This window comes from Lissotriton helveticus, chromosome 3_1 (genome assembly GCF_964261635.1).
Source record: "Lissotriton helveticus chromosome 3_1, aLisHel1.1, whole genome shotgun sequence".
Classification (NCBI taxonomy): Eukaryota; Metazoa; Chordata; class Amphibia; order Caudata; family Salamandridae; genus Lissotriton; species Lissotriton helveticus.
The window spans coordinates 585,959,055-585,983,284 of NC_136061.1; the positions used below are offsets into that span (position 1 = coordinate 585,959,055).

The following is a 24,230-nucleotide window of genomic DNA, read 5'->3' on the forward strand; positions in this document are numbered from 1 at the left end:
GGAACCAGGAAGGATCGTATCGGATACTGAGCGATACTAGGCAAAGGGAGAGTAGCGACCAGAGGGAAAATAACAGAGAGGAGTACGGTGAAAGGAGAGAAGCAGGAGAGAGTGGGCAGAGCAAGAGTGGGGGTAACAGGCCCGTGTTCCATCACCTTCCGAGATCGGATGGCCGAGCATGGGACCTGGAGAGATGGGAGCAAGGGAGAGCACTCATTAACTCTCCCGAGCCCAAACGTAGAGCTCGGAGTTGGGATGGTAGGGAGACCAGTGAGCCCCCTTCGAAAGACATATTGCGAGCTGAGATAAAAGCCAAGAGACTCGATGTCGCCAGCTTAAGGTCAGACCTGGATGACATGGTAGATGGTACCCTGCCTTTAGAAAGAATGGAAATGTATGAGCAGGATGAAATACTGTATATGGCAAAGGACATCACTCGAAAAGCGAGAGCAATCCATGAGAAGTTAGTCGAACTAGCAGGCAAATATATGGTGGACCTGTCAAGAACCAAAGCATTACAGGGTAACCACAGGCTACATTATACAGATCGAGACCTAGATGAGAGGAGAACGATCGGGCTGAAAACGCACATAAGGGAACTGATCACTGGAATAAGGACATGGAGGGCACTAGATAAGTGGGAAGAGAGGTGGTCCAAGAAAGGGACCGTCAGGAGAAGCACGCTTGGTACGACACCAGGAAGGCTGCAGGGAATAGAAGCATACCCTTTGCGTGAAGTCGCAAATGGGAATTATGTACATGTCCCTTGGAGTAGGGGAGATTTAGCTGCTTTTACCACCTCCTTCCCCAAATTGCGGGAAAGCCCAGTGGAGTGGTACAAGCAAGTTGAGAGATTTGTAAAAATCTCAAAGGTCCTATGGATAGATCTGAACACGCTGTTTGACATTGTAGTACCAGGAGATCTGTGGACAGCATGCAAGGTTAGCGCTGAGTGGCCCACAACGGAGCCGGAGAGAGATGCTAAGACTAATGGGCCGTCCGAGATTGTGATGGCAAAATTCGAGAGAGTGATGACTTGGTTGAAAGAGAAAGTGCCAATGCAAGACATAGATTGGGTCAAAATAGACCGAACCAGACAGGAACCCAAAGAGACAGTCCACGAATATTATGAGAGATTGCTGAAGGCGTTTAAACAGTATAGCGGCTTGGATGTAATGGATCCAAAAGACATAGGGCAATTTGTGTCCAAGTTCGTCCTGGGACTGAGACCGGATATTAGTTTAATGATTCAGCAACACTTGATTTGTTGGCAAAATAGACCCCTAGACGAAATACTGAGATATGCCAGGTACTGCTGTGATGAGATAGACTCCAAGGCTAAGAAACTAAAAGAAAAATTGATGGTGGTACAGATGCAGGCAGCAGGGAAGGGGGGACAGCAGCAACAGCAGCAAGGAACAGGTACAGGAGGAAAGAAGCAGTATAGTCAGAACAAGGGCAATGAGGAGAGTTCCACCTTTAGACCCAGAATAGACATAGCTGCCTTGAAGAAAACGACTAGGTGCCACCAGTGTAACGAGGTGGGGCATTGGAAACGCGAGTGTCCCTACAATGTAGAGATAGGAGAACAAGAGGAAGAGGAGGAAGAGGTCCAGAGCGCGCCTACGAGAGGGGTGACGCCATACCAGGGAAAGGTGCTCAAAGGGGGGGGGGCTCCTCCCCGAGCCCAGTTCCCGCAACCTCCCCGAGTAGGGAATATGGGTAAGACCTATAGACAGATGCCCCTGTTTGTAGAAGGAGAAGAGTGCTATTATGTGGACCCATTAACCGGACAGAGAGTGGAAAGAGAAGACTGCACCCTCGGGGCAGCCTTGGAGGTGGACCAGAGGGGACCCTATGTCGAAGCAGAAGTAGCAGGGTGCCCCACGACATTTCTGGTGGACACAGGAGCCACTAGGTCCACGATCAGATCAGCTGCAGTTCCAGACCTGCCCATGTCTGGAGAGACCATACAAGTGGTGGGGGTCGCAAACAGGAGAATAACCAGCCAATTGACAGAACCGGTACAGGTGAAAATAGGGAAGTACAGCGATGAGCACCAGTTTGTGGTTTGCGATTCAAGTCCTGTGTGTCTGCTAGGCAGAGACCTGTTGTGTAAATTGAATTGTACAATATACTGTACACCTCAGGGAGTGGAGGTATTGACCAATGATGATGACGCAGACTTCAAAGTTGCAAACTCAAGAATATGCGTGGAGCTGTACCCTACTTTGACAGTAGATGAGCTCCCCTGGGACTTGAGAGAGACAGTGGCACCAGAAGTATGGGACTTCACTGGGGAAGAGATTGGATTGGTCAAAGGGGTGGACCCAGTGAAAATTGTAGTGAAACCGCATGCTGAGTTCCCAAGAACACCCCAATATAAATTAACTCCAGAAACGATTGCAGGCATAAAACCCGTGATCGAGTCCATGATTAAACAGGGAATACTGAAAGAAATCGTGGGTAGTCCATGCAACTCCCCGATTATGGGTCTGCAGAAACCAAATGGGAAATTCCGGATAGTACAGGACCTTCGAAAGATTAATAACATAGTCGTTTCGTGTTGTCCAGTGGTACCGAATCCATCAGTGATACTGTTTCAGATTCCATTCCAAGCTGAGTGGTTCACTGTGATTGATCTTTGTCAGGCTTTCTTTTCGATCCCTCTGGACGAAGAAAGCCATTTTCTTTTCGCATTTAAGCTGGAAGGTCGCGTCCTAACATGGTGTCGTATTCCTCAGGGGTATACAGAGAGCCCATCGATCTTTAACCAGCTTTTGAAGAAAAATCTTGAAAGTCTAGTGCTGCCCCAGAAGTCAGTTCTGGTCCAGTACATAGACGACCTCCTCGTGGCGTCAGAAACAGAAGAAGCTTGCAGGGAGGACTCCATTGCTTTGTTAAATCACCTAGCTGCCAATGGGCACAAGGTGTCCCCGGGAAAGTTGCAGTACTGCCTGACAGAAGTGCAGTACTTGGGACACAGAATAGAGAAAGGCAAACGAAAGGTGTCACCAGACAGGATAGAGGCGATCATGAAAATGAATGCGCCTAAGACACAGAGAGAGGTCAGGATGTTCCTAGGGATGGTGGGTTATTGCCGACAGTGGATCGCGAACTTTTCACTGAAAGCAAAGCCCTTGCAAAAACTGACGCATAAGGAGGTGAGCGATCCGGTACCATGGGACAAAGACTGTTTGATGGCATTCCTACAGCTGCGAGAGGACCTGTGTCGTGCTCCGGCATTGGGAATGCCTGATTACAATAAACCATTTTTGCTTTACTGTTGTGAGAGAGAAGGTTGCGCGTTGTCTGTGTTAGTCCAAATCCATGGGAATGCCCGTAGACCAGTTGCTTATTTCTCGGCTACTTTAGACCCAGTAGCCGCAGCGTTGCCCGGATGCCTCAAATCCGTTGCTGCAACGGGTGTCAGCATTGAGAGATGTGAAAATATCGTCATGGGGCACCCGTTAGAGGTGTGCGTGCCCCATTCTGTTGAACTGTTGATGACCAGGACCAAAACACAGCATCTGACCAACAGCAGGCTCACGCGCTATGAGCAAGTTATTCTTGCTGCAGAGAATGTGACCCTCAGGAGATGCTCTGTTTTGAACCCTGCCACCTTGATGCCACTCCCAAATGATATCGAGGATGATGATGAATGTACAGACCATGACTGCCTCGATGTGACTGAACTATGCACCAAACCCAGACCCGACATCGTAGATGAGCCACTGACCGACCCAGACGAAATTTTCTTTGTCGATGGCTCATGTGTAAGAGACGAAGTTGGGCAGTTGAGAGCAGCTTACGCTGTTTGTACAATTACTGGAGTGGTGGAAGCTGGGTGCCTGGAAGGAGTACACTCCGCTCAGGTAGCCGAGATTATTGCCTTGACACGTGCTTGCTTGGCAAGCAATCAAATTCGAGTCACCATATACACCGACAGCCAATATGGTTATGGGGTGGTTCATGATTACGGGCAGTTATGGTCTCAAAGAGGGTTCATGACCTCTTCAGGCTCTCCCATTCGCAATGGAGAGTTTGTGCGCCTGTTGTTAGAGGCGTTGCAATGTCCAGCAGGTATCGCAGTTGTAAAGTGCACCGCACATACCAGGAATGAGGACTTCGTCTCGAAAGGCAATAGATATGCCGACGAAGTCGCGCGGTATTGCGCAGAACAAGGGTACTCTTTCACAGAGGTGGAAGTGGGTGGAATAAATGTAAGGACTGAATTAGCCATGATATTGGAAACTGTTGATACTTGGGACGAACTGGCAAACATGCAAGAAAATGCTCCTGATTTTGAAAAAGAAACATGGGAAAAGGCGGGATGTGTAGTGGGTGAGTCCCATTTTTGGGTCTCAGCAGACGGCAGAGCAGTGTTGCCCAATGAGATGGTGAGCCCAATGGCCAGACACATACATGGTCCCGTACACCTAGGGAGAGACGCTATGCTGAGAGTGTTTAGACAGACCTGGTACAATCCTAAGTTTAGAATAGCAGCAGAAGCAGTGTGCCAGCGTTGTGTGACCTGTCAGCAGTTGAACGTAGGGAAAAGAACACCAGTTGCACTGAGCCACATAGGAAGGTCTGGAGGTCCATTCAATCGAATGCAGATAGATTTCATTGAAATGCCGAGGTGCAACCGCCTCCGCTATGTCCTGGTGGTTGTTTGTGTATTCTCCAGATGGGTTGAGGCATACCCTACACGTAGGTGCGACACCCTCACAGTGGCCAAGTTACTGCTTAGGGAACTCATTCCGCGCTTCGGGGTGCCGGCCTCTTTGGAATCAGATAGGGGAACGCATTTCAACAGCGAGCTTGTGAAGATGATTTGTGCGGCTCTGAACATAGATCAGAAATTGCATTGCAGTTACCGACCAGAAGCCTCAGGAATTGTGGAGCAGATCAATGGCACGATCAAAGCCAGAATTGCAAAAGTATGTTCCTCAACGACCCTGAGTTGGCCTGACGCCCTGCCATTGGTCCTCATGAGCCTTCGTAGTACCCCAGACAGAAGAACGGGGTTGTCACCACATGAGGTGTTAATGGGGAGAGCAATGAGGCTGCCATCTGTCCCAACTACTGCACTGTTAAATATCACAGATGATATGATCCTGGACTATTGTAAGGGGCTGTCTGACGCCATTCATTCTGTGTCCCTTCAGGTGCAGGCTGCCGAGGTTCCATCGTGCCAGGGCCCGTGCCATGACCTGTACCCTGGGGACTGGGTCCTGGTGAAAAAACATGTGAGAAGAAGCTGCTTGGATGTTCGTTGGCGTGGGCCCTTCCAGATCATCCTGATCGCGAATACGGCTGTAAAGGTGGGAGGCCTGCCCAATTGGATCCACGCGTCACATACGCGAAGGGTTCCAGCACCTCGGGAAGAAACAGCTCCTCTCTCGGATAGACGTCCAGCAGAGGACCGAGAAGCCATAGAGGGGGCTGGCCAAGCTGTAGAGGTGCCAGCGGAAGCAGGGAACGAGTCTGACCAAGCTGAGGACGGTCAGTACAACAGCGAAACAGACGACGCTACAGAAGGAGAAAGTAGCTGGGAGTACGAGTCAGACACTGACAGGTCTGACAGAGAGCGAGAACAGACAAGAAGGAGAAGGAGTAGAAGGGCACGTGGAGAAGCTAATTGGCCGCAAAGAAGGAGCTCTAGCCTGAGGTCAACTCCAGAGATAACCCTTCCTCCAATATCAGAAGACTCAGACCCGGAAGAAGGTGCTCAGGGCGCTGAAGCACCGGACCGAAGAAGGTCAAGAAGAGTGCGTGTGCCAAGCAGAAGATACTCCACCCCTGAGTGGACATATCTGGCGACAAATGTCTTTGAAACAGGAGACAGGGAGGATTCGAGCGGTGGTGGTGTCCAGTTCTGAGCCCATCGTCACCGTGGAAATACGACTGTTGGTACCCGGAGTCGAACAAGAAGGGTCACTAACATTCATGCTCCCCAGACCTCCCCGCCTCAGCAAGTTAAAACACATGTTTCTCTCAGAATTGCAATTCCCCGACTTTGGTACAACGATAACAGCCCATGAAGAGCACAATCTTCGTTTGGAAATACTGAACTTTGCTATCGAAGCTGCAGGCACAAACCTGATAGTAGATGCTTAAAGGACTTTGTAAATAAAGCGAGCAGAAAAAGAAGATTACCTAGCGCCCAGGAAGCAGAGAATATTAGGGAACTTCCCTTGAGTTGATGGAGAAGGGCTAGGGTTGTCTTTATTGAACTGTTAAAGGACTTTTTGCGAAGAAGGTTGTCAGCTTCCAGTTGTGTGGATTCTAAAGACAAAAGGAGTAAAAAGAGACTGTAAAGGAACGAGAAGAAAGGAACTTGTGCCAAGATAAGAGAGAGCTATATTGTCTGACGAAATGGAAGCCGGCACCCAGAACCGCAGAGCTAAATGTATAATAGGTACACTAATAGTAGGAGTGATAATATTAATAGCTTTAGTGGTAACAATTTCTTATGTAAAGGGACATGAGGAAGAGGCGAAGGTAACTGATGTGAAATCTGTAGAAACGCTTACACCCACTGTTGCTGGTGAGAAAAGGGAAAACACTCAAGAGAAAGCGTTATTAGCTGCAGAAGCCCGCAGGTTACACGTAGATGAGTCCCAAGGAGACTTTAGGTCAAATGCTTATGCTAAACTCTTATATGAATACGTGGATGCCATGGAGGTTAAGGACTGTTACGTCTGCATGCAGTTGCCGGCGTCTGTAGATGAAGGCATTAGATATCATCACCTCCCGCTGACATATGGCATTACATGTAGCTTATTGCTTAGTATATTTTATGGGAGAGATAGTTTTGAATACTATTTCTCCAACTATGATTCAGTGTTGCCAGAAGTCCCAAATTATAAGCAGATGAACAAATGGGACTACTGGAAGAGTGAAGACAGATTGGCCAAGTTCTTCATTCCTTGGATTACCTTAGATACTTCACATGCCCGTAGAAATAACCTGACATGCAAAGTGTCAGAAGTCGAGAAGAAGTTCATAGGGCAGGTGGATGATCGTTACAGGAGACAAAAGATTTTGAAAAATCAGGACAATGGAAAACAGATTGGACCGAGGAAGAGAAGGCACACAAGAGAAAGGGTAGTAGTGGTCCAATAGCTTTAGATAAGACGCAGAAAGGAAAGCTATGTCTTCACCGAGCCAAAACGTATTACGAAAATGTATACGTGGGAGAAGTCAGCTGTGAACATGCTTTCAATATAGAGTACTATACTAAAGATTTCCTGAAGGGAATGCAAGTGATTCCAAATGTGTATTTTGTATGTGGAAGAAATGCCTACGTGAGACTACCTGACAACTGGTATGGATCATGTTACCTAGCAATTGTTTTCCCCAAAATATATCATGCACAAGACTTAGAGATCATCGAGGGCAAGACATCATCGAGGGGAAGGAGAGATATAGGAGATGCAGAAATGGTTGGAGATGTCTTTGGAGCTATGTTCCCTCTTTTGGGACTAATCCTTAATGATGTTAAAATTAGACGACTGGCAACAGTCGTCGACAGGTTGTCTGCCAGCACTGCTCAGTCCTTAATGCTGGTAGAAGGAGAGATGCAATCGATAAGGGCTATGGTTCTTCAGAACCGTCTTGCGTTAGACGTCCTACTAGCAAAAGAGGGCGGGGTCTGTAAGGCTTTGAAGGTCCAGGAATGTTGTACCTACATTCCAGACAATTCAAAGCCCCTTGAGAAAGTTATTAGGAACATAACTGATATTCACAAGGAGATCGAAGACTTGAGTAGAGAAAATGCCTGGGAAAAGGTGGGCCACGGAATGAGTGAAGTTGGAGGGTGGATCTCCACCTTAGGCAAAAGCTTTGTGTGGTATATACTAAAACCTATCATCATAATATTGATCTGTGGGATCATATTGTGGGGATTGGTGAGGGTATTCAAATGGTACAGAGCAAGAAGGTCAGAAAGGGCCCAAAGAGAGCAGCTGCAGAGATTGGCTGCCATACAAGATAATCAGTACAGGAGTCTGAGGGCTCTGGAAACGCAGAGACAAGTTATGCTAGCAATAACTGCAGTTTAAATGTTAGTGATGACCCCGAGAGGTCATCAAAGGGGGGAACTGAGAGAGCGCAAACTGACCTAAATGTATGAGTGCATCACACTTACCCGTAGTAAGCACAAATCATGAGGAGAAATGCCATGAGTGCTAGTAGTATCTGCAATTATATTCTGAATGTATAGCTAATGTAGAGATTTAAGTAGAAGTGGAACTAATACAGAAATGTGTGACACTATATGATTTTATTAGATGTGATTATTCCTGAATCCATGTCGTGTAGCTGCTAAAATGTAAGATGGCATGTGGTTAAACGCAGAATGTGGTAGGCCTCAGGGCCAGAGCTAGAAGGGAAGGGGAAGGTGTTTCTTTTCACGACATAGATTGAACTAATGTTTTGGTCATTGCATTAATGGGCCATGATTTATAGATGTGTTTACTGAATAATAGAATAAGAGTATTAACATGCTTTGATTAATGAAGAAGTTGAATGCTATAATCATTATGAGAAATGTTGTAGGCCTGAAATGTTTTAACATTGATTTACACGTATTGGTCTGGGCCGAGAAATGTTGCGAACCTTTTTGGAAGTCTATGAGAGTTGGGTTCTTGGCTGCAGATGTCTGTCTGCAAGAGAAAAGGGAGGATCCGATTATAAATAATATGAATAGAGGTCTGTTCAGTAGACGGCCCAGACATGGAGGAGGGTTCCGGAATGTTTAAGGGGTATCAGCGGGCCGGAGAAGAGTCTGAGAAGCAAGGTCAACTCCAACGTATGAGGCCCAATACAAAGCAGCATGGAAAAAGCCAGAAGCTACACCACGTGAGGGGCGTCTCACGAGGGGCGTCTCAAATGTTGTTGACTGTTTTGTATTAGGGACAGCACCCCTGGGTGGAGTTAGAGGAGATGCCTGAGGACCCTTTAGAGAGCGGATGGGTAGGCAGAGAGGGGTCATGACTGGAGAACTATAGGTTTTCACCAAGAGACTAAGAGTGAGTGACTTCCCTTGGGGGTCATTCACTGCTGACACCTTTTGTTAGGTTGAGACTTGGTTAAGTAGGGATACCATCTAGAGCAGGGTAGGGACAGCCTAACCTGTGTGTTTTCCTCCAACTTAAATGAAGGAGAGATCTCAATATGCGTCAATGCTGATAGCTTTATTATTCTTAGAACTTGTGCTGGTAATTTCCGTTGCTCGTCTGAGGGCTTTCAGAGAGCACATGTATGTAGTTGGACCTGTGTATCTCGTGAATCTCATTCTGAGATGCCTGTATTTGCAGCTTATCCTAACCTTACAATAAACTTTTGAAAGCTAGAAGTTGTTTGTGATCTTTTGGAGCGAGGTCCTTTATTGGGTGAACTAACTTGGTAAGAGATGCACTTTCTTCCCTCAATGACAGGCAACAAAGGTTCAGTCGACCAGATCGAGGTTTAGATCAATAGTGATAAGGTATCGATCAAAATCTCGCCCTTCCAAACTCGTTGCAGTTCAATGGGACTAAGACAGAGGTCCTGTATTGTTCCAACGACCAAGTTCCGCGGAATCTCCCAGATGACTTCTGGCCTTCGTCATTCTCAGAGACGGTGTCAGCCGCACAATCGGCGCGCAACTTGGGTGTTAGTTTCGGGCCCAATTTGCAGTTAGATCTGCACGTAAACAAGGTCACCTCGACGTGCATGATGCTGATTCGCATGCTGCGCAAAGTTCTGCCCCTCCTCCCTGAGCAAGCCAGACCCGAAGTAGTGCGGAGTACCATCTTAAGTCGACTTGACTATTGTATCGCACTACTTCTGGAGGCCCCGATAACACTACTGGGTAAGCTACAAAGGGTGCAAAACATGGCTGCCAAACTCGCCCTTTCTCGCCCCTACCACAGCTCATCTACGGCAGCGCTACAGGAACTTCACTGGCTGCCGGTCCATCTACGCGTTTATTACAAAGCAGCTTGCATCGTGTTCAGGGCTATCCATGGCCTAGGCCCGGTCTCTTTGCGGAAGATGTTCGCCTGGTACCTTCCACCTCGAACCTTACGCTCCTCCTCATCCAGGTCACTCGTAGTACCGCGCTTCCAGAGAGTGAGGATGGGCGGCTGATCCTTCAGAGTAGCGGCGGCCAAACTCTGGAACTCTCTGCCGATATCTCTAAGGAGTCTTGAGGATCTCTTAGCCTTTAGGAAGGCGTTAAAAACCTATCTCTTCCCCAGGACAGGCTAAGTTGCTGCAAATTTGTTGGTTCATGGTTCGAAGCGCCAGGATGCTCTTGGGGTGACAGGTCTGCGCTCTACAAATATACCACAAATACAAATACAAATACAAATGTGCCAGTGTTTTAGAATTGTGTTTCACAGGAGGATTGGGCAACGAAGGATGTGAGTGGTCAAGTGTTATATCTAATGTGCTATTATCATCTCCCCCAGTGTCCATTAGATGTCCACCCATGCTGCCGTTACTTTGATGTTGTTGTAAAGAAGTAGAGTTGCTCTGCATTGGGAGCATACAAACAACATATATAGTCTCCATCTAGACTGCCCTCAAGCAATACATATTGCCCCTCCTTATCTAGGCACACTTTGTCAGCTTCAAATCTGTACCCCAGGCTATAGCCCAATTGCCACATCACTGACATATGCTGAAGATGTCATATAAAACAATTGTCCATGCCACCTATATCTCAATGCACTCCTCTCCTTGCTAGTGATGTGCGTTTCTTGTAGGAATGCTATATGTATGATACACTTGTTTAGCTGTGCCTGCATCTTGTAGGTCTCTCCTTCGCTGATCCTTTTTGTAAGTATGTACCTACTGTGTGATGCAATGCTGCATTTTAGGGTGTCTACCCTTTAGGCCCTTGTGGCGGCTTGAGGTGTTGAGTGAGAGATGGTTAATATCTCTCTTTGATTGTGGATGCCTCGCTTGCTGTGCTGGCCCCACCCTGAGCACCTTTATCCATCCCCTGTAACTCCCAGTCAGACACAAAGCTGTCTTCCATGTAAAAAACCTAAGCTCTTAACTCAACAAATTTTCCTACTTCAACGTGATTGTGATTTCTTAAATGTATGTATTCTCTAGGGGACATGGTGAGCCATCTGTGGAGAAGTGTGGCTCACCGGTTAGAAGCGGCAGACCCTGAAGCAGAGGTCGGCCCGGGACCAGGGTTCAATTCCCGACGTGGCAGGGTCTTGGATCAATGTCCGCGGACTCGATAATTCTCGCTTAGGTGCCTACGCTAACCATGGGTCCCACTCTGCAACTCTGGGCAATAGCTTGCTTAATCTCCACAACGGCCCCAGCAACGCCGGGGATGCCTGGCTTCACCTTGGGGTGCCCTCTCACAGGGAAAGCCAGGATGGGTTCCCCAGCGGTATACAGCTCCAGGACACCACGTAACGAGGTAACAGTGCGCTTTACAAGTATACATACATACATATCTCTATTTGCGCCTTAGCTATTGGCTCGTACCCCACCCTTACCTCAGTCTAAAGATGAATCTGTGCTCAGGGGAGTGGCCGTCCCAGTGGCCCAGTATGTCTGTGCATTAGTCCCAGAGTCAACTCACAAGGAAAGGGGAGAGGGTGGAAAGGAGGCTAAGTCATCAATCATTTAACAATTTTCACATGAGTCCTCTCCCCGCTTTACCAGTCTTAAACCTCTGCAATAATATATGTCAAGTACATATTTATAGTTTGATTAATTAAAACATTACAATAAGTAATAGAACAGTACGATTTGTAAATACAACCATAGCGACGGCTTTATGTGCATGATTTAAAAAAAGAAAAATCTACCTGCTAACTTCATGTAAGCAATTAGATTTATGCTAACTTTGTTAAAAATGCTATGAAAAAAACATAATAATCTCACAGAAAAGAGTTATAGGCGATATGGCTGACAGCCCCGGTACTAAGCTATACTCATTTCTTGAAATAGCTCTGCTTAGCCCAGAGCACAAAATAAGAAGAATTTAAGTATCCAGACATAGGAATTACTTTATGAGGTCGGTTAAAAAGTGAATCAGCATAGTTTTGAAGACAGATGTTAAAAACGCAAGAAAAACATTGCGAAAAGTGCCAGTCGGGTACTGTGCATGATTCTTATAGGATCACCATTTGACCACTAAGAATGTAGTACGCAGATCGGAATAGAATAAAATGGTCCAGTTTAATAAAAACGATATGAGGCGCGCGCACAAAACATTGTTCTCATCACGAACCGGGCAATTGTTCGGATTCCGGGTATTTTTTTTACATTTGTCTACTGTGCGAAAAGGAGCAAGTGCAGTGCTGAGCAAGTATATCAGAGGATCTTTGATCCAAAGAGCCGAGGAAACAGATCGGAATAAAATGACCCTGTTGAGAAAGGCCGTATGCGCTGCTGCTCTCAGTGCATTGTTCTCATCATGAGCCAGGCAGTTGTCTGGGTTCTGATGATTGTCTACTGCCATGAAGAATGATGAACCGGCAGCTGAGCTGCATGCTAGAGCACTGCACTCCATGCTGATAATCACCTGCCGACCGGATCTTATCAGTAAAGAATTGAATAATGGCTTTAACAGGCCAGTTCTCTCCTCTTTGGACTCTGGGCACATGCACAATAGGTGCACTGCCGACTCATGATGGTATCACAGTATCTGCCGGGCTCCTTTGACGTGTCCTGCTCCCATGGAGGGGGACAAGCTTTTGAAGGCAGTAGACCAAATCTATAAAGCAAAAACCTCCTTTTGAAGGTTATTGAGAACGGTTGACATAGATACTGTTCGGGGCATAATGATGTAAAGGAATTAAAGACAAACTAGGCGTGATATAGAGTGCGGAACGCTGTTTTGTCCTCCAGAAACAACATTTTTTTTCCTCTAGTAGTTAGCTGCCTGTTTAAAGAGTTAGTGGCTCATCAAAGCTTGCCAGAAGTCCCGTAGCCCTAGCTGGTTAGGTGAACCAGTAATAAGATCCAGCCATTGATTGGACCCGCACAGAGGGCTATTTGAAATTTCCTTCCAGATATAGTGACTGAGCATGTTTTGTTTTGTGGCTTTTATGTTGTGCATTTGTTTGTCAAAGGCAAATTATCTTAAAATAAGCAGGTTAGGAGCCCAACTCCAATCTAATCTGGGTATGAGCGGTAGGGAGGTGATTTTCCTGCATACTCCAGCACTAACGGTGTTCAAAAGAGATGCTATTCCGGTTGGGAGTTCTGCAAAGCCATAAGTTAACACTGGCTCCAGTTTGCTGTGGATTATGTTCAGCAGCGGTTCTAGGGACAGATTCTGTATTTTTCCATTTAATTTTTTAGCGTAGTAGTTTTTGTCTATAGGGAGGCTTTATGAGCAGTGCAAGTTGCACAGCTGTCAAACACAATGGCCAGGTATTTGTAAGAGTTGATAAGATCAAGTTACCCAGAATTTATATATCAAACTCTTTTTTCCTGGATCTTGGAGTGCACAGTATCAATATTTATGTTTTGTCCAGGTTTATTTCTAGATGGTTTGCTTTACAGAATGATACTAAGATGTCCAATAGACGGTCAAGTCCTATTGGGGTCTTACTCATCAAGAGGACATCGTGTGCATACTGTAGGATGGGCAGATATAATTGACCTATTTTTTGAGGATCGACAATTACTAGGTTAAAAGATGTTAACAGATCCGCTAAATAAAGGTTGATTAGAACAGGACCTAGAACACAGCCCTGTTTGAGCCCATTTAATGTAAGTAATTTCCTTGAAATGTCCCTTGGTTGCCAATATTGATTGTGAACCAGACGTTTGTGTATAAGATCTGAAACGCTTTTAAAATAAGTGGTGGAATTAAGCACTTGGAGAGTTTAGATCATAACAGTGACCTTGAGATTTTGTCAAGGCCTGATTTGAAGTTGCTAAAGCTTGTGTAAAAATAAAATTTAGATTCAAAGGTTTTTATATCAAATTGATAAAGTTAGCATGTTCTGCTTGGTTCCCAGCACTCATCAGAACTGTGTTTGACACAAGAGTATTAAATTCAAGCTGTCACTCCACGCCTCCAGAACTTGTAGAATGGCCTTTGTGAAATATTTTGCTTCAGTATATATTAAGGCTATTAGCCTATAGTTTGAAGGATCATCTTTTTTAGAAATTGGTTGTAAGATTGACAATCACCAGGAGTTTAGTGTAAGTAGGAAATACATTCATTTGTTAAAGAGCAGTTTAAACCACCTTGTCCAGAAAGGCATATTGGACTTGTATAGAGTTGCAGGTAGAATACAGGGAGCCCCTGGGCTTCCTTTGTTCTCCCTTTGATGATGCTGGTGTTGTTTTGCTTCTCATTTCCCAGGCTATAGGGGCCTGCTTTGTTTGAGTAGCTTGGCATTAGGCAGGTACCGCAGAAGTGAACAGGGGTAGAGGATGATCTGTGATGGTTTTGTAGAGTGACTGCAGAACCTGGATCCAGTTGCTTCCCACTACATTTTGTTTCTCCAGTGTGTGACTATTGTTTCCTAGCTAGTTTATCAAGCTCCAAAAATGGCTGCAGTTCCCTGTTCTGCTGATCAAATAGTAGCGGTCAATACTTAGTATGGGATGTTGTCTTTGGTCCCTTCACTAAAGATTTGGAGTTTTTTTATTGGTTCAATCTTTCTTGAGCCCAAGCCATTTTGCCCCCATACATCTCCGTTCCCTGCGGAGATGTGTCTTTCTTTTTTGAAGATCTTTATTAAAACAGTAATTGAGAATAACCTGCTTTGCAGACCTCTGTAGACTTGCTGACTGTGTCCCCATTTTGCATACACTTTCTTTTTGATACATATATTTATCTCGGATATATGAGTGGTCTGGATAAGGGGATCATTCAATAAATATTTTTCAGCCAAACCTGTAATCACGAATGAGATTCTTTAATGTGGAAAAATCAGTCAGTTTTGCTGTAATATCATCCACATATCTCCCATCAAACACCCTGAGGCCCAATGACCCTAGGGTAGTCAGTAGCCTCTCTCCTTGCTGGGTAGGTTTTCGAAAAAGATGGACTGCCATGGGGAATACAACAAAGCATGCCTTGGCAGTTGTCATCTTTTGTCTCCATAAGATTAAGGTTGAAGTCACCTGTTTTCAGAACACTATCCTCTGGAAAATCAAGCAATAAAGTAGTTAATAGGAGTTTTTTTTCAACTTTTATCTAGGGTTAATGTGTACATTGATTACTAACAAACATGACAGCCGCGGTCTTAGGCCGGGCTTTTATTTGAATTACTTGTAGGTTCTCGGACTGGGTAGCCACGCTAATTGTTTTCAAATTTAAATTGAGTTTTACAGATAAGGCCGGGCCTCCTATGGACCTGCCAGAGCTGGGGTTCCCATGGCCTAATTTGTGATAGATTTCGAATCTGGCAATTTGGGTTTTTCCAAAGTTCCATGTCCACTTATATTGTGGGCGGAGTAATTTATTTATTTATTATTTTATTGAACTTATATTGCGCACAGCTACCCGCAATGGGTTTCCCGGCGCCAGTAAGGAGGCGTTTGTGGGCTGTACTGTTTTTGTGGGCTAATTGGTGTGGCCGCACCCTAGATTTGCTGTGCATGTGTGGCGGCCATCGTAAGTTGCCTGTCCTTGGTCCCGTTGGCGGTCAGGCATCACAAAACAATCCCCACTGGTTGTAAACACTGAAGGTTTTGTTCTGCTTGACGTAGGTCATTGGCAAATTATTTATTCCTTGAAGATAGAATGCATAATGTTCGATGATGCAGCTTCTGTCTAATGTATTTTGCGGTGACAGGCACACCTTCATTTAAAATTCATTTGAGGTGATAGGCACACCTTTTTTAGAGTTCATCATGCTCTGATCTTGAATACAGGGTACACTTGGTAAAATACAGTACCGCCTGTTACTGTGTACTTACTGGTGACAGGCATTCAGTAACTTTCAGCCTGTTATGCCCCCTGTGCAGTTGGTCGTGGGTGCACTTAACAATGACAGGCACACCCATAACTCAGAGTCAGCACACTTTACCAGTGCCTTCAAAAGTGCAACCTTGTAGTGACGACTGACACACCTTCATCATACATCGTTTAATGGTGACTAGTTGGAGAGCTTCTTGCCGGAACGCAGTCCGGTGACAAGCACAGCTTTGGCATATAAATTCTGGGGAAAAGTATTTCTATTGAAACGCTATGCAGGCCATTAATCCCCCTCCACCATTTTTACAATCTCATGGGGAGCCTAGCATTCCTTGGAAAGAGTGACTTCAAACTTTCAATCCATTTCTGGGGGCACTAGATGGGTTTAAGTTCAAGTCTGATAGGAGAAGGTGGTTGCCAGATCACTGATTGTGTCTGGAAGGTCAAGATATATTTGTTGCCCATATACACACTGGTGGATGATGAAGAACTAGATGACTTTGAGGAGGTTGTTAGATTATAAAGCACTTATATAGGCTGCCAAATTTGGTTGTAAGGAGACTCAACATTTTTTCCATAGAACAAACCGCCACTGAATCCATAGATATGTATGTAGCTTCATTATGTGTTCTGGCAGCGTGTGAATTCAGGAATTGTACAGATCAACTGATCAGAGATCAGCTAGTTACTAGGTGTCATAGTAAGAAGATTCAAGAGAGATTACTTACATGTAAAAGCCCACCTTTAGATGAAGCTGTAGAGATAGCAAATGTGATTCAAGATTTGAAGGATTCAGCTCAAGAGCTTAATAAGACTGATGACAGTTTTGTTGGTTAAAAGCAAAAAGTCTTATATGAACAGGGCGTTGAATAGAACTAAACTACTTGAAAAAAGAAACCTTTAAGTTCTGGCAGTATACGTCATTGGTGTGGATCCAAATTGCATATAACTTCATACAAGCAATGCCCACTCTCACCAAGGAGTGTAACAAGTTTGGGGTCACAGGTCATTTTGGCGGGATGTGCCGATTGAGTGCAAAGAAAGGGAAAGTGAATTTGGTAAATGAAGACGACCAGAGCTTGTATGATGAAATGAATAATTTGTTGCCCTGTTTAATAGTATTGGGGCAAGAAGCAGTTAATGATATGAGTACAGTGTTAGCACAAGGAACTGAAAACAATAACAATGACCTCAAATATTAAGTGTATTGTATTATAATTCATGAAAATCACATATCTGTGTCCAAGGATCTCGTAGAGATAATTTGAGTGAGAAAGTTAATGATACCTTAATTGGATTCAGGATCCAAAATCACCATCACTTCCAAAGATACTGTTTTTAAGTGCAATATTAATGAGGGGTTGTTACCACCAGATGTGTCCCCTCAAGGGTATGATGGTACCATCATTTACTTAGTGGGTTTCTTAGAGACTGTCATTGGTTTCAACGGTTGGGCGGACCAGGGCATGGTATACATCTCACATAGTGGGCCAGATATTCTTGGGTGGCACCACCAAGCCTGTTTGGATATTGTTCTTAAATCAGGTTGTGCACATCAGGTTTTGACAGTTACTGATGGTCAATTGAATGTGCAGATTGACAACTTATACACTCAGTTCAAGTAACATGGCAACATATTTGATGAACAATTGGGAACGTTGAAGGGATTTGAACATGTTATCGTGTGTACCCGTGAAACATAAATTGAGGGGTGTGTCGTTGAGCATGAGAGAGTTTGAAAAATGATTTGTACAGTCAATGCAAAGATGGTATGATTGGACTGATGGGCTCTTCTCTTTGGCTTTCACCTATGGTGGTGACTCAGAAAAAGAACAATGAAATCAGAATGTGCATTGATCTAAGGAGCTGAAAGCAAGCAATTTGGGCAGATGGTATACCCCTTTTCTAAAATTGAGGAAAGTATGTGTACGTTGGCTCAAGCTTATGTGTTTTAGAAACTTGAGCGTATCATCAGGTTGTCTTGTCAAAACAATCAAGACAGCTTACTATTTTTCTCAAACCTACTGGCATGTATCAATTCGTTTGGATGACAGTCTTTCTGTTGAAATGTAACCATATAGCAGGGTGTAATCAGAACTTTCACTGGAGTATGGCTTGCTTTTTTGAACAAATAAACTAATTCCTCCAAGTGTTGTCATGGAGAAACTGATGGACATAATTCATGAGTGATGAGTCATGAGGGTAATCTAGGTATGACAATGAGTAAAAAGAGATTGAAGGGAAAACTTTTGGGGGCCCAGGATGGACTAGGATGTGGCAGATAGGATTGGAAAATGCCCAAATTGTATGTCAACTGACAAGGGTTTGAAATGTGTCACACCGTTGATGGTTTTTACTGAAATTCCTCAGAAAGTGTGAGAAACAGTGAGTATAGATTGTCTTTCTCCTCCCCTTAATATTACCAATAAGGAAGTAGAAGCAGCCCTTCTTCAAGTTCCTAAAGGGAGGGCCCCAGGTATTGACTGCATCCCTGCAGACCTTTTTGTACAAGACCAGGCATATGGGCAACGTATATCCAACTTTTAATGAATGCCATTGATAAAGGAGCAGCGATTCCCACTTCCTGGGCAGGGGCAGGGGCAGTTATCCTTCCTATTTATAAAAAGAGTGATCCTTCCCTAACAGGAAATTACAGGCCTATAAGCCTGATTGATTGCATTCAGAAGGTTGTGGCAAGAGTGGTCTTAGGTAGAATGCAGTCATGGATGGGTGACTTTCATATCCTATCAGATTTACAAGCAGGCTTTAGACGATGCATTAGCACAGTGGATCAGGTGCTAAGGTTTATCCTTATTCATTGGCGCACTGTCAACCTGGGGAGAGGGTCTATTTATACAGCTTTCGTTGACCTTAGGTGTGCATTTGACCTAGTTCTGCGCTCTAAATTGTGGCAAAATCTTTCTAAGCTGGGTATGCCACCGGAAATCTTGGCCTTTGTTGTCAAATTGAATACGGACAGCTTTGCCCAGGTTAGATGGGACAAGGCAGGTCACACCATTGAAAAGTTTTTGGTTGAAAAGGGGGTAAGAAAGGGGTGCGTCCTCGCACCCACCCTATTTTCTATTTACATAAATGGGGTACTGAATTATTTTGAAAACTGTCCTACTGATGCCGGAGCTTAGGTGGAAAAAAGATCCCTCTCCTAATGTTCGCCGACGACACCCTTATCCTTTCCAAAACGCGTCAGGGGCTCCAACGTGCCCTTTATAGATTTGAAGAGTTTTGCGCAGATCATGACTTGGTTGTCAATGTTGATAAAACAAAGAACTCCAGCAAATCTATCGGTGAAGTTAGGATGAAGGAAGGTGCTTTAGAGCAAACCAAGATTTTCTCATATTTAGGAGTAGCTCTAGACAATAGGATGAGCTGGAGGCCGCAAATTGACTGTCTTTTGGCCAGACATGCCCAACTATCGGGGATGCTGCTTAGGGAGCACAGTCGCTTCTTTACCAAGGCCGTAGCTCCTGTACTACATATTTATAATGCTAAAATTAGTGCTTCAATCTTGTATGGTTCGGAGCTTTGGACGTATGTGAATTTGGACACCCTGGCGGTGACACAAAATAAATGTTTACGTTTATTAACGGGCTGCCGCAATCAACTCCCCTGATTCCCTTGTATATGGACTTGGGGTACCACTCTATTTGGGATATCGCCCATTATAGATTAGTATCATATTGGAGAAGACTCTGGGTGACTCCCGAATTAGCCATCTATGCATCGGCTGTGTTAGAAATTCGAGACATGGATGTAAATAACAAAATTGAGTGGTTCAGTTGTATTAAAAATGTTCTTTTTGAGATGGGTTTGGGCCGGCTATGGACTTCCCTTGCGGGTAGTCCTTTCCCTAGCAAATCCAAGCTAAAAGCAGAATACTGGCATTTGGTCTAATCTAGGCAGTTTGCTTCTTCCAGCAGTCCAACTTTGTCTAGCACCTTTCTCCAAATTAAATCCGAACCCTCCTATGAATTGTATTGGGACCTAATTACTTCAACCCGTGACAGAAAACTTTTCCACTAGTTTAGAGTGGGAACACTACCCACCAAGGATTTTACCTCTAAGTGGTCTAACTTGTACACTAACTGTAGCAACCGTCCTTTCTGCCCGGGCAGGGTTGAAACTGTGGCCCGCATTTTATTTGCTTGCCTATCTTATCAAAAACCGAGAAGTTATTGGCTGAAACCTGTGTGTCTACTAATGGGGACCAGGGACCCCTGTGTTACTTAAAACCGCATTGGATGGCCCATTAGTGATTGCAACAGCCAAGTTCTGGGGCTGGGTCTGGGTGATTCGCTGGTCTATAGGGAGGAACAGATAAACATCCTTCATCATGTAAATTTTATTGATTGTTTTTCTATACGTCTTTTTCTCTCTTTTTATGACTGACTGATGCTCTTTTTAAAAAAGGATATAGCTCTTTGGCCCGTTATTCGGGTGTGTTTTTTTATAGTGTACTGAAATATTTATTGTTTTAACTTTGTGTACATGAGAGATATTCATAATCATGCTCTTGTGACAGTGTAATGTTACTGTTTAATTCAGCCCCTGTGTTTCTATCGTGATAACTTTTGTGATTTATTTTTAAAATCGAAATAAAGTTTATAAATTGGTAAAAAAATTGGATTTTCTTGGACCTTTTCAGATCCTACCTCATACTCAGTGATTTGTAATTGTTTTAATTGACCATTTATCTAAATAGATTGATAATAAGTGCATTCATGAACCTAAGAGTAGAAGTGTTACAACTTTCCTAACTGATTTCTTTGCAAGAGAAGGTTTCACTTCAGAATTGTTATCAGACAATGTAGTGAAGTTAATTTCATTAGAGATGGAATCATTTTTAAAGGGAGCAGGGATCAAACACAAGAGGTGCAGTCTTTACCATCCCCAAGGAAATGGTCAAGTTGAAAGGGCCAATAGGATGGTTTCTGACTGTGTGTGAGGAGCTATACTTGAAGGTGATGATATGGGGGATGCTGTGTGTAACATGCTCTAGTCATAATACAATACTCCTCATAGTCTGCCTGTTATTGCACCTTTTGCAGTGTTTAGGGGCAGGAGTACTCAGGATTTCCTGATGCCAGCTTGGTTGAAGAATCTACCCAAATATCATATCCAGAAGTGTCAAAGCACATGATATTGAGCTGGTTAGGAGTAGAAATAAGGATAGTCAAACAAGAAGTAAAGAAAGGGATGACATCATTAAAGGAACTAAAAATATGGTGTTGAAGAAGGGTGGTTATGTGCACGTAAAATTACCTGATGCCAAATGTGTCAAAGGTAAATTCAGGTTTGGTCCTGCTTGTTGTGTGGATGAAGGAAACAAAGACGGTTGTGTTGTAAAATTGCAAAAAGGACAATGGCAGAATTGCACAAGATTAGTCAAGGTGAAGGGCACCGTACAGACGTGCAATGAATCTTTGGGGTACAATAATGAATGGTACTTCTTCATCTACATTGCAGAAGCATGTCTGCAAAGTTCCTGAAAGATTCAAAGACTTTGTGATGACTTAAAATATAGAATTTTAGAATTCTATTGTACTGTTCTTTACTGGTTATGAGTCTTTCTAAGATATTTATAGCAATTTAATATTGTTTTGTAGTGTTTAGTATATCGCTTAGCTTTACTTTTGGGTTGTGTATCTGTTTTTTTATTTGCTTTTTTTGTGTATGGGAAAAGAGTGAGGTGTGTTTTATTCAACGTGTAGCATGTACTAATGTTAGGGGATTTGGCTTGTGAGCTATCAAGCTCGTGACAGCTCTGCTCTGCATCACCCCTCAGATATTCATTTGGAATGTTCAGAGGTGATGTGACATTTGGAGGTGCCTGCGAGCAGGAGGTGTTGGCGAGTGGCTGCCTGCAAGAAGTTTGGATTTATATTGAATAAAGCATCTTTCTTGACGTGTGTGAAGTTTCTGACTACCAGTAACATATATGTGTAGACCAGCTAAGCAATACAAAAGAGATTTATGTCCAAGCTGACAATTTAATAAAAGGCCAAAAGACATTCTTGGTGCAAAAGATAATATTAGCTGCACCAGCTAAAATGTTACAAATGTTCACTAATACCGAATATCCAGTGTTCCTGTTAAAAACTAAAACGGTGGTTATGCTATATAGCCCAAAGCTGCTAGTACATGTGGGTTTGAACTTGCTTCGGATCAGAGGTCATTGGCTACACCCTCCTTCAGGGACATCTTACTTCACAAGATATGTCTATTTGCGGGTGTGATACGATTTTATTAGGCCAGCATCGGGTTGATCTCTATTATTAACCTACCCATGGTTTACAGTGTTTCCTTTGTCTAGCAGTATTCCCCACAAACTGGCAATATTTCCTTGGTTGGGGCTGGAAATTGATGTACAGATGTCTCATTAGTTAATATTAAAATCGTTTCTTTGTAACTTTGAACGTGGATGAATGTTTATGATCCTTTTTCTCTCAGAACACCTAATAAGGGACACTAAAGTCCCATATTTAATGTGAAAATTCATGCCCAAAATAATTTTCATACTATCAGCAGTAACCTTACTAATCATAAGAACTGAGGAAAGGCCAGAAGAAATGTTTTCTTGTTGCAACTTTGTGTTTGAGTGGTCATGTCTCCATAGGGTGATTTATGTAGGACCCTTAAGGAGGGCACTGAGTAATAACCTTTACATCCTTATCTTGTTCAGCCCAGAATTACAAATCAGGGTGGCCCAGAGTTACAAATAGGTGTGGCTCAGGATAAAAGGTGTTTTCCTTGAAAACATTGGGATAAGTGCTACAATTACGGGAAACAGACACCTTTTTCTGAAATCCCAGACAGCTCTGTGTTTTTGCCATTTTTTGATCCTGCAAGTCAAGAAGTACAATGAAAGTAGAAATTGATCCCTGCAGGATTAAAATGTTTGCTACAACAGAATTACTGTAATATTGCTGATGCATGCAGATGGGCTGTTTCCTGCTTATAATAATGTACCAGGCTCTCTGTGAATACATTATTCAGTAATTTGCACACGTGGTTTATATTTCAATTAGGACATTCTGCCCTGGCTAAAATGTGAGAAGAAAAACTATGGGCCTGATTTAGCCTTTAATGCATGGAGTAGTGTCCATTGGGATGGTGGAGAACATAACCTCCTCCAGACCGATTGTACTACATATGTTAAATTTAGGGATGTCTGCCAGCCTAGTGGTCATCCTGGCGGTTCCTATCAGTGTACTACACGTTTGGTTGAAGGTTGCTGTCCATCGACCAGACTCTTACAACCTCCACACTCTATCATACCCATGGTGTGAGGCCCAATATTTTTTTTACCCTGTCCCTCACTGCCAGGTTTTTTATGGCGGGAACGAACAGGATGAATTAGGAAAAAAAGACATTACACCATCCACCCTGGATAGGCAGGTTGAGTAATATCCTATCTCTAACAGCCCAACTGATCAGACAGCCCGAGGAAGTATTCCATTGATGGACCATTCAGGGTTCTGTCAACAGAATACTTAAGGTCTGGCCATCTCTAAATGGAAATGGGCAGACCGAGCGTTTGGCAGAGAGGGTACTCAGTCACATTTGCGATGGTGTTCCCTGTCCACCAAACACTAAATTAGGTCCTCTGTTCAGACATCCAAATCTTTGTGATAAGCTTTGAAATAAGAGCACAGAATCCAAGGACGGGTATAACCTACCTACACTCACTCATGGCAAGTCTAAGGTTTTCTGTAAACCGCCTGGATTTAAAGGTTGAGTGACCAAAATAGAAAAAAAGTCTACCATAAGTAGATTAGTGGAATATACAACATGTCTAGACAAGTTTTGAAAAATGCATGGCATAGGGCTTGGGTAATGGATGGATTTAGGAAGACGTTTAGGGATAAATTTAGGTTTTAAAGAGATTAGGATTAGGGTTAGAATGAGTCACGGTGTGATGAATGATGTTAGATAGAGTGTACAAGTTGTGGTTAGGTAGGGGACAGGGTTAAGGTTAGGGTTAGACATGGATTAGGATTATGTGATCTTTAGGGGTTGGTTTGAGGTTGCGGTAAGAGTTAGAGTAATGGAAAGTGTAAGGCATGGTGTAAGAAGGTGTGGGAGCAGGGTGGAGCCAGTGGTGGTACAGGGTTCTGCGCAGGAGCCTCTTTAAAAATGGCCACTGCTGGTGTCTCTGCCACGTTCCCCGCTCCCCAACGCAAATTGCAGCCGCCATGGGGAGGCTTCAATAGAGAGAGGGAGGGAAGGAGGTGGATAGAACGGTAATCAGGGAGGTAGAAAAGAGAGTGAAGAGAAGGATAACGAGAGAATGATTGGAAAG

General features: G+C 44.0%; 1 protein-coding gene across 3 annotated transcripts in view; it reads left to right on the plus strand.

The window, feature by feature from the left end:
• The window catches only part of MAP2 (microtubule associated protein 2), a 1,143,712-nt gene that overhangs the window by 394,034 nt on the left and 725,448 nt on the right, over positions 1 to 24,230 (plus strand). The window lies entirely within an intron of this gene.